Consider the following 12080-nt stretch of genomic DNA (forward strand, 5'->3'; position numbering starts at 1 on the left):
CTACCTTTAACAGTGACAGTAACAGCGTCTGATCTCTGAGATCCGTGTTGATTGTGAGCCTCACAGTAGAAGCGTCCACTCTGTAGTGCACTGAAACTCTGTCCAGATCCAACAGAGGAGCTTTGATTCTCCTTAAACCAGCTGATGTCTGCAGGTGGGTTTGAATCACTGCTGCAGATCAGAGTCACTGAATCTCCCTCCACTATTTCACCAGATGAACTGATGATGGACACTGAGACACTCTTTGGTGGATCTAAAGAGGGCACATTTTAAATAATCTTTTTTAAACACAATATCCTTTTTTTCTTTCTTTTTTTAAGTACTAATGAATCCATACTCACAGGTGACACTGAGCTGAACAGCAGGAGAGATGTAATTGTGTCCCTGTAGAGCACAGCTGTATCTGCCTGCATCCTCTCTTCTGACTGACTGCAGCAGGAGTTGATTGTTTCTGTCTCTTCTCTCAGTTAATGGCTGTGAGTTTCTGTACCAGATGAATGTTGCTCTGTCAGTCAGAGCGCAGCTGCTTTTTACATGTCAGACGGACTGAATCTCCCTCTGTCACTCTCTCAGGAGACTCCACCTGAAGATCTGAACACAACACACACATTATATCTAGTGCTGCTGTCATACACTGATTATTATTCAACATAATGCACAGAAGAAGAGTGAAACCTCATCAAGTCACCTGTGACAGTAAGATTCACTCCTGGAGTACCAGTCCATTTCTTATCCAGTTTTTTTGTAGTGAATCTGAAATAGTACATGTGTGAATCCTTCTGTGTCACATGACTCAGTCTGATGGTGCAGTTCTTCTGTTCATCTCCCAGATACTGAAGCCTCTGACTGTATTCAGGGTCTTCAGACAGATCTAGAAACTTTTCATTTTCCTTTTCTTCTTCACTTGAATCTTCATTTTTATGTTTAACAAGTGTTTTGGTCCAGAATGTTTTCTTTATCTTGTATCCAGTAGGGTATGTATAAGTGCAGCTCATTATCACTGATGAGTTCTTTAGTGCACAGATGTGTGAATGTCTGTAACTCACACCCCAACCAGCACTAGAAACCCCTGAAACACACAATTCATACTAAGCACAACTTATATTAAATCAAGGCTTTAATATATAATCAAAATATATAATTGTATGTGTATCTTATCCTCAACTTCATATGAAATACTTGAAAAATGTTATAATTTTATTTATTTATTTTCTATCAATGAGTGCAAAACGAATCTACGAAGTGTCTACAGAGTGAGCAGTTGCAGTGACTCACCGTGAATCATGAGCAGGAAGATCAAAATAGTAGCAGCCATTCCAACAAACATCAGCAACACAACAACTACAACAAATATGCAGTAGATATTTAAAATACATCATTTATGACATAATTTCCATCATGGCTGAAAAACCTCTGTTTGTTCTTCAAGAAGGATCAACCCAGGACAAGTTGGGCCACCTGTATCCACTTCATGACAGTAAAATGTTTCTGTATATAGAGGCACTTTTATTTTTTAGCAAAAATAACCAATTGAAATTATTCCTTTTATACAAATATTAAATTTTTTAACTTAAAAACTTAAATAAAATAACAAAATAAAAAAATAGAAAATATTAATTTAATCAAGAAAACAACAATGATAATCTAAACAAATGTGACCCTGGAGCACAAAAGCAGTCTTAAGTCGCTGGGGTATATTTGTAGCAATAGCCAAAAAAACATTGTGTGGGTCAAAATTATTGATTTTTCTTTCATGCCAAAAATCATTAGGATATTAAGTAAAGATCATGTAAATTTCCTACTGTAAATATGTCAAAACTTAATTTTTGTTTAGTAATATGCATTGCTAAGAATTCATTTGGACAACTTTAAAGGCGATTTTCTCAATATTTAGATTTTTTTGCACCCTCAGATTCCAGATTTTCAAATTGTTGTATCTCAGACAAATATTGTCCTCCTAACAAACCATACATCAATGGAAGCTTATTAATTCAGATTTCAGATGACGTATAAATCTCAATTTCGAAAAATTTACACTTATAGTGAAGTGAACATATGCTTTGAATCAAGAAGTGAACAATGATTATTTATACTTTTTTTTTTGTTCCTTTTTTTATAATTATGATGCTTTTTTATCATTCACATTTCTTCTTGTCTGAAGATTTTACCTTCATAAAACCTGGCTCAGCTCACATTTCTGTCGACACTGATGTTTACTGAATGATTGTACAGCATCATATGAACAACTGATAATGTGTTTGAAAAATAAACAAAAACAGAGACTTTGGGACAAAAGAACATAGAGATATCAAAAGTCTGTCTTACCGTGCTCCTTAAAGCCTGAATGATAAATAATGAGATCAGGGCACACACACAGTCTACAACACATCATGGTAAACCAACAAGATTTAACTTAAAAAATAAAAAATACAAATAAGGAGAAATATATGTAGTTCTTAAAAAGAAAAGGAACAAGGAGGACACTTTTTTAGGCAACAGACAGACAGACAGACATATATTTTGATACAACATTGAAAATACTGAACTGTTTAGGTTCTATAATTATAGAATTGTAAGACAAGGAATACATTCATGTCTATGCAACCAAACTAACAGAAAACAAGATAGATTAATAGTTTTGTTAATGTAAAATCTCAATAGCTCTGACTGCTTCTCTCTTACACACACATACACACACACACACACACACACACACACACACACACACACACAATGAGTCAGAAACCCGTTTATAGAGAATAGCAACAAAATAATTTTAACAAATGACCTCCTATAGTGAGCTTCGTCACATTTAGAGGAACCAAACCATCCTGATGACTTCAGAATAACCACATAAAGTTTTATATAGCTCAGAAGTTGTATTTACTCATTCCAGTGCCTGTTAGCAGCTGTCCATTAATCTTTAGTTAGCGATCATCAGCAGATCTTTAGACACAGGTTTATATTAGCCCTGTATTGTGGTGCTTAGCCTCATTTTTTAATGTTTTTTTAATGGTGTACTTCTGTACAGTTCTGATGTAATTTCAGAGAAGCATTCAATAAAACAGCTACACTTTTAATGATCAGAATCCAAATTTAAAACAAAACTATTTTCTAACATTATGCTTTCCTAGCTAACAAAAATATATTCTAAGAAAGTTCTGCAAATGTTCCCAGTGAATTTTGAGAACAGTATTTTTGAATGTCTTCTGAATGTTAAGAATGTCTAGGTTTTTTTTCTTTTCTTTTTTTTTCTTTTTTTTTTTCCAAGTAGAAGCCGAACATTAAAAAAAATAAAAATAAAAAAAAAGTTTCACAAACGTCCAACTGAAACATTAGTGAACGTTAGTTGGATTTACAGTCACTTTTGAATCGTTTAATGCTTCCTTGCTGGATTTTTTTTTATTAAAAAAAACAACAACAACAACAACAACAACAACAACAACAACAACAACAACAACAAAAAACTGACTCCATACTTGAATGGTAAAGTAATATAAAAGATAATAACATTATCTATTACAGTAATTGCTGTATGTAGATTCTATAGTTTTGTAATAATAATAATAATAATAATAATAAATAAATAAAAGTATTGTTATTTTCTTTACAAACTTAAAGTTTGTGATGACAGGTTCTTAAGATTCATCTTCATGCCCCTGGTTTTCTAAAGACATTTCTACCTGTATGCAGGGGTGTAAATTTCGTCCAACATAAAATTTCTCGAGAGCAATTTTTGAAGGGGACTCATATAATACAGCTAAATTGTACTTGTAAGGATATGTATACACAGAGGAATGGCTTGCTATACTATTAGTGCAGCAGGGAGACTGTGCCAAATTAAACAACTTCAAGCTGTTGTGGTCATACAGAGATAGTGCTCGTGTCCGTTGTAGACATTACTGTGCGTCACAGTGTTGCCAAGTTCACTTTTTCCCATGTACTACTTTATCACTGTTGCCACGGGTTGAAGCAACCCCAATAACATGTATTTTAGTCCCGGAACACAATTTTTACCGGGGGATCCCCTCAAGACGTGGTTAGTTTGGGCTAGTTTTGGACTAGTTTTGAATAGAAATTGGTAGGTTTTTTTATTAAAACCTGGCAACCCTTTCCCTCAAGCAGGTAACGTTATTATTACTAACATAGCAGACTCATCAAAAAATACATTGGCATCATCTGTATCAAAGACTAAATAATCACTTCATCCATTCCACAACTATTGGCTTTGTTCTCTCTCACTGGACTATATTGGGGGTAGGCATCTGGGTGGAAGTGGACAGAGTCTCTCTTCTGGGCATTTTAGAGAACACTGAAGATGCACCGCCCGAACTGGCCCAGCTGGCAAACATCGGCTACGTGCTGATTGGTGTGGGAGCGTTTCTGATGCTCATGGGCTTCCTGGGATGCTGCAGAGCTGTAAAGGGAAGCAAATGCATGCTGGTCTCAGTGAGTGAACCCATTTCTGTCAAATGTGTTCAGCTAAAGCTGCTGTGAATGTTTAGCCACAGATGTAGACAGAAAGGTCAATTTCTCAACTTTTCTCCTAGTTTTTCAGCATCATGCTCATCATCTTCCTCGTGGAGGTGGCAGCGGTGATAGTGCTCTTCGGCTTTGAGCCTTTGGTGAGAGCTGATGCACTGCACCATAACAAAAGCACACTGAAAAAATTTTGTTACAAATTTCACAAATAATTATAAAAAAACCCCAGCAAATAACTCACTGAATTAAAAGTGAAGTTTTGAGGTAGAATTCGGAAATAGCATTCTCTTTATTTTGTTTTTCAAGGTCGATTTTTTTTTTTTTTTTTTTTACAAAACTGCTATCAGGTTTCACTCAACTTTTGACCAATGAACTGAATGACTTTTCAAGACTATTATTATTGGATAAGGATTTTTTAGAATCATTTTTATGGAGATTATTCTCACAAAGATTTAAAGAATCTCACAAAGAAAAAAATCTAGCATATTAAGACAAACTAATAGAAATGTCATGATAGAAATTCCCATATTTCAAATCATTTCATAACCATGGGAGCTCACAGAAATAACACAATTGTAAAATATATTCTTAGTAACTCAAAAAGCCTATGTAGTGAACTAAAAAAGAATACAGAGTAATGATGTTATTAAAATAAAATAATAATTTGATCCTGAAAATATGTGAGCTTTAAATGAATTCAAATACATTTTCCATGACTGTTCATATTAACAATACAAGAAACTACATTAAGAACCATAATGATTTATTATATCTGTATAAAAATACATATTACATCCACATGTGCCTTATTCTATGATTTTTTTTATCCTATGTGGTTGAAATGAATCTGTCTTTACAAGTATGTAGCATGTGCTTCTGTAAAATCAGGGGCTGAAATGTAAGCATTCAGGATATGGCAAGGATGAGAGTCTGGAATAGCACTATGTCTGCGGTATATGGCACCAGATATCATGTACTGGCCATGGATGAGAGGATAATCCCAGTCGATTAGCACTATGTCTGGGGTCTCATGGCACCCAGATAAACATGTTCTATCCTGTTTTCTGATATTTAGAATCCCTAATAATTCCAACTCTTGTTTTTTTTTTTTTTTTTGTTTGTTTTTTTTTTTTTTTTTCGGCTTAAATGCAGGTGGAACAATTCTGGGAAACCAACAACACTATGTCACAGAACCTTTTTGCTGAAACTTGGGGGTACCAAATCTGAAAAACTTGTATGAAGATTTAAGAAAAAGAATGAAGATGCATTGACAATCCCATAGCCTCACCCTGCACACACCACTAATTTTATCAGTTTAGCAAGAAACCAAGCTACTATTTGCATAATTTTGGCACATTGGTTTAGTCCATTGGGACTGCAAATAATGAATGCATGGCAAATGTGCATAATTTGTCTAAAGCAAATGCAAAATATTGTATTGATGTGTGTATTTTTTCAGTGTGTGTTTTTGCTGTGTTGTTGTAGTCTGAAAATGGCTTTGCTTCCAGGGCATTAGTGAATGTGATTGCGAGGAGAATGCAGTTTTCTCCTCACTGGTATGGCTTTGGGATTTGCTGCTTTAGAGGTATTTACTTCATTTCCTCCTTTCCACTTGAGGAATTCAACACATGCAAGATATTCTATCCAATTAATATGGCTTGATATGCACCGAATGACAAAGAACAAACATCATGATGATCAACATCTCAGTATGCGATACAGAAGAACTGATGGTGTGAATTATTTTAGGAAAAGTCCACCTCATATTTCATAAAAGGTTCACCAGTTTTTGTTCTACAGACTGAGATGAGATATTGAGGTTTGCGTACAGAAGCAAAATTTCCCACAAAGATGGCCAAGTGGTTTTTTGTTAAACCATTAAATACAAATAAAAATGTTAGTGCTGTGTGATATCAGTATGAGATAGTGACTTAAAAACTCTAGAAAAAATTACAAATGGTTTTTTAAGTAACTCATTCATTCTCTTATTACTGCAAATGATCTGTTTTATATTTTGAATATTCTAAACCTAATTTGTTTCTTTACAGATTGCATTCCAGCATTGGTTTTGTTTTCCCATGATCCTCTACAAGAAAGTAGGAAAATTAGACCAAGGGTCCGTTTTTTTTCTTTTCGTATGGCCCGCTTTTATTACATCCGAGATGAAACTGTTACATAATCTCCCAAAATGATATCATCGCGCTAATCAGGCGAACAAAAACTAACATCAATGTTTATTATAGCGTAAATAATATGTGCACTCTTTTTTTCTTTTTTGATTTTAATTTTTTTTACATGATCCGCCCAATCTATTTATATTCCGCGATTTTTATACTAATATTTGTACAGGATTTACACTTTTATTTTTTTTATTAGCAATTAATTTATTTTATATTTGAACAGATCTGTTACGTTGACAGCATTAATTAAAGTTTCTTAAGGGTCCAAGATAGTGTTATCTGCATCTCCTCCACTCCATCAAGTCACTCCCCATAATATCCGTCCCATCAACTCAATTAATGCACAACTCTTCCAATTATCTGTATAGCATGTGGTGTAAGACTAATACAATTAATGAAGTAAATAATTTTTATGACGAATAAATCTATGAGTGAGTTAAAACTGTCTGTGTCTATAGATTAAAGTTCTAAACAACATTAATTATTTTATCTTTAAATTAAATTTTTTAATTATTATTATTTTAAATTTATTGTCCCTGGATTCAGTAGGATTTGCTCTTGTAATAAAGTTATCAGTGGTAGCGGACAGATTTTAAGTATCAAATTCTGCTTAAAAAAAAGATGCCAATCTAATCCTGTTTACACGAAATAAGCTGCTCCCGAGCAGGTTTAAGCTTACTGACCTGTTTGCTATGACAGCAACTCCAGAATGAGGACCCCCAAAGAACCCAAACAATCCAAGATCATGCCAAATCATCAACAATCAACTCCAGCTAAGAGTGAGTTTTAGACCCGGCGAACGAAGAACGGGCCCCCCCAGGACTGACTACAGACGGTTCTGTTTACATCACTGTTTAACTGTTTTTTTACTTTTTTAATACCTCAGGGAACAAGAATTGATTTACTGTGGTTACAATATTCAATGAGATTGTACAATGCATTAGGCTATAAGGTCTCTACATCCTGTATGATCTGAAAGTATTTGTATGAATAAAATAAACCGGATGTTTTTAAACTTCCTAACTTCCTTAACTTATTACACTAAATTCAATTAAATTCAATTGATGTCCATGTAAATTCATAAATGTCCCATGAATGTATCACAAAACAGCCACTAGGGGGGTCATTCTCTGCCTATCTGAATGACTTAATATGAAGTCTTGTCATTTTCTCACATCTGCCGTTCCAAACACAGTAGTTTCTTTTCATCCTCCATGAAACAGGTTTTTTTTGTTTTCATGCAGAAGGGTAACCATATAGGTTTTCCCCAAAACAAAACAAACTAAAAAATATTTTGTGGACAGTAATCCCACGACTGCAGAGTAACCGTTCCAAATCTTCAGGACAACTAATATGACATAAACGTGAAGTGACATAAATCAAAAATTTTTAAGTCGATATTCACCCCCAATTTTCTCCTTGGAGTTGATGTTTTTTTCAGGTTTTTAAACAAAAAGATAGCGCCTTTGGACAGGCTTCTAAGGTTTGATGCCATGGCTGCTAAAAACGATTTCCTGGCGTGTCACCTGACCATGTCGCGCCCCAAAACAACAGGTTATTAATAAAACTACACTGTTGTGACCACAAAACATGCCAGAGTATCCAAAGATAAGAAGCACACATGCCTCCCATATTCATCCCCAGATTTTTTTGGGGGGGAAGCCCAGTAATCTCTTAAGCAAAGCCTCCTTGAAAGAGAACGTTACCACAATCCAAGGTCTAACATTCTCTCTAACTGTTCTTTAGTCACTACCAGATATCACGACATTTTCTCCAAATCTCAAATATTCAGTGTTTGGTTTTTCTGGGACACATAAAAAAATGTCCAGTTTTCTTGACGTTAGAGGAAAATTATTTTTTTAAAGCGGGAAAACTGAATGTGCCTCAAAAACGTTCTTTCAACTTAATTTTTTTTTGATGTAAAATTCAAACCCCTTTCGCTAGGAACATTGATTTTGTAACATTTCCAAAAACCATGAAAAAATATTCCAGTTTCCATTATGTTAGTAGAATGTTCTTATAAAGTGTTAGTAAATGATGTTTTTTTTTGTTTCCGTTAAACATTATTTCAATCATTCAAACACCTGCAGTGAACCATAGCACTGAAAGAAAAGAGAAATACGAACACACTACAACTTTTTCAGCCCGCAGCCTTAGATTAACTGAATGAAAAGACTTTAAATCTCTCAAGATCTGATTTAAACAAACTCCACAAACAGCATTATCAGCTCTTTATTAGCAGGAGAGGTGAGAAACAGAAGACATGTCCAAACTCAATCAGCAGCATCTCTTACATTGTATGATCATGTGACCCTCATGAGAAACGGCCACCGAGCCCTGAGTGTCTGTTGACATCACAGACTTCTTGTTGCGTAGGCTGACATCCGTAGTTTTAGAAGGCAGATTGTGCCCTTGATGTTATTGTTGACTCGTGAATGTAAATTACCTTAAGAAAGCTATCCACCTTCATAAATCAAAAAATGGCATTAAATTTGACCAGCTGACATGCGTAATCATGGAAGTACAAGGGTTTTAAATCTCACGTGCAGCAAGGATGTAATGCATGACAAAAACATTTGTGTTGAACTGAGAGAGTAATGTAGCCTGAAGATTCTTCTGTAGAGGGATGGGCTGTATCATTGATTCATTATAATCACACTAGTGACATGGAAAGGTTTTAATTTTTTGAATCTTCTGAAATCCAATTCACTGAAATCATTTGCTTTGTAAATTATTCACTGTTTCTGAACAACAAACGCACCCGCCGGTCAAAAAGTGAATTTTTTTTTTCCCATGCTTGTTTCAAGCACTGTTTTTAAATACAAAGAAAAGACTAAGAAGAACGCAACCTGCGTTTATGACAATACACTTTAATAAAAAAACAATATACAATATCTTTAAAAACACGGAATAGGCAGAATATGTTAAACTTAACATCCAATGAGATCTCTACATGATTAATATTAGTTTTTTAACCTCCGAGATTGTAGTTTTTTGTGTGTTGTAAATGTAAGATTGTTTTATTCTAATTCGTATAATATTTTTTTATCTTAAATACAGTCAAATAAGTCACTTAAGGCTTATCATTTGGATAAAACCAATTTCTTTTAAATTAATTCTGTAAAATCAAGACACTGTCAATCATTCAGGAGCTCCACCCACAGTGAGAACAGAAAAACGGCTTCGTAAAATGTTTTGCCACATGTCCCAAACACTACGGCCCCTGTCACGCTAAAAGAAAAGAAAGTGGAATTTATGAAATAACTTCATGACTAAAATAATACACTTTCAAATTTCTGGTCAGTATAAAAGGACTTGAATTAAACTTGATCTTAAACAGTGAAATTATATGCTTGTGCACCATAAGTTACTATTCCAGGAGACATTTGATATCAAGAGTGAAAGCACTTAAAACCATTTACATTCTCATACACAGGTTCAGTTCGACTCTACTTCATAGTCATTAAAGTTCTTGTCATCATGAGGTCTGGAACTAATTCATCTTTTGCAATTAAAGAAAAAAAATAGAGAGAATAGAGAGAACATTGACAAATAGTTTTTAATAACTATAATGAATAGCTTATATATAATAATAACAACCATATTTGTGGTCCCACACCAATGGACTGACTATAATGATAACATTACTATTACATTCTCATACAAACGTTCAGTGTAATCAACCATCAGATACTTTGTATCTGTCATCCCATCAGGTCTGGACTGGAATGATCCATCTTTGACATTGAAGAAGCAGAGACATTAGTGAAGATTAATTATGTTAAAACCATTGCTAATAAACAACTCACAACTGCATTCAGAACTTTCAAGTGTTTTAGATACTACCTGCTCAAAAAATAATCAACACTAGGTGGAGCACAATCAAGTTAATCAACACCATAGTAATAAATCCAGCTTACTTACCTTATTATCATACTATACTTATCATACTTCAGCTAATTATATGCAACCATAAACTCCATGAAATCATCACAGTATAACACCCAAAGTCAGTGAAACTTCAGGGATGCTCAATCTGGTTCCAGTTAGGCTGGCCCACACACTAAGAACGATATTCAAATCTTTCAACCCATTTTAAAGCCATGGGAAGACTACAAGACCATGACATGAAGACAGTTTCAAACGATTTTTGTAGTCTTAGTAAGGCCAAACTAGATCCTCTGAATGCGCCACCCATAGACCAATTTGACCAGACCACACACGATCACACATTTGCGAATTGTAGGAATGATTTCACAGTGACAACGAGGATCTCACAGAGACTCGCAAAGATCAAACGTGATAGAAAGAAAAAAACAAATGGAGAATAATCCAATGGTGTAGTCAGCCTTGGGCTCTCCTAGTGCCACATTTCTATTTCCAACAAATGAAAACATTTCGACAAATATCCAATTGTTCAGCCCAGTAGGCTGCATTGCGAAACTTTTGCAATTCAAATTTTGAGGAATACTGGAATTCCCTCCCCCCCTTAAAGTGAAAAACCACCCAGCCCAAACAAAAACATACAAAGCAAATTTCATGAGTTTGTTTTTTTTATTTTTTTTTTTCACTAACACGCAACCGCAAAACCTCCAATTGGTTTGGTGTGCGGGATGGGGGGAACAAAAAAGCTCCTTTTTTTTAAGATGAAGTCCCCAATTTTTTCCCCTGTTATGACCGTCCTAGGGGTCAGCTGGTAACAGGAAGAGGAAGAGAGTCTCTTTTGAACCAGAGAGATGTTGAATTACAAGAATGTATTCTTGGGATTAGCGTCAGGGGCAGACAAGGCCCAAAATAACAAACAGAATTTTTTTTTTTTTTTTTTTTCATTAAAATGACAATTCACACTTCCTAAATCAAAACTGAAGAAAACAAAAAAATACAGTTTCAACTTACATGAACTCCCTAAACAAAAAAAACAATGTTGGGATAGAAAGTTGTTGTTTCAAAATTAAAATGAACTGTCCTACATCCCTCAACTTTAACAAAAAATTGAAATTTAACAAAATATTTTTTTTTCAAAAGATATATATATAAAAAGTAGCAGCCAACATTTTACAATCAGAAAACCAAAAATCGTTAGTCAATTCAGGATTGTGTTCAAGTTAACAAGGAAACATATCATAGAATGGAGACCAAAAATACTTATCACAGAACTATCACAGAATATAATCACACTCACAATCTTTGAGCACCAAGGACAAACTACCTCTCCTCCGTAAGGAACCACCTCAAAGACTACAGATAGTCACACGTTATGGCCACAATCATGGCCCTTGATTTGAGTTGTTTTGGGCAGTCCCCCTTAAGTCCATTAAATTGGGTTCAGGTTCTAGGCAAATTTATGTCAAGGAAGCCGCCCCATCTGAAACACAAACATACACAGAGAGAACACAATGGAGGGCGAGAATTTCAGGG

At 34.6% G+C, this 12080-nt stretch overlaps 1 pseudogene; it reads right to left on the reverse strand.

The window, feature by feature from the left end:
* LOC109086077 overlaps positions 1–12080 on the reverse strand; it is a 44164-nt pseudogene that overhangs the window by 4821 nt on the left and 27263 nt on the right.

This window comes from Cyprinus carpio, chromosome B1, assembly GCF_018340385.1.
Source record: "Cyprinus carpio isolate SPL01 chromosome B1, ASM1834038v1, whole genome shotgun sequence".
NCBI lineage: Eukaryota > Metazoa > Chordata > Actinopteri > Cypriniformes > Cyprinidae > Cyprinus > Cyprinus carpio.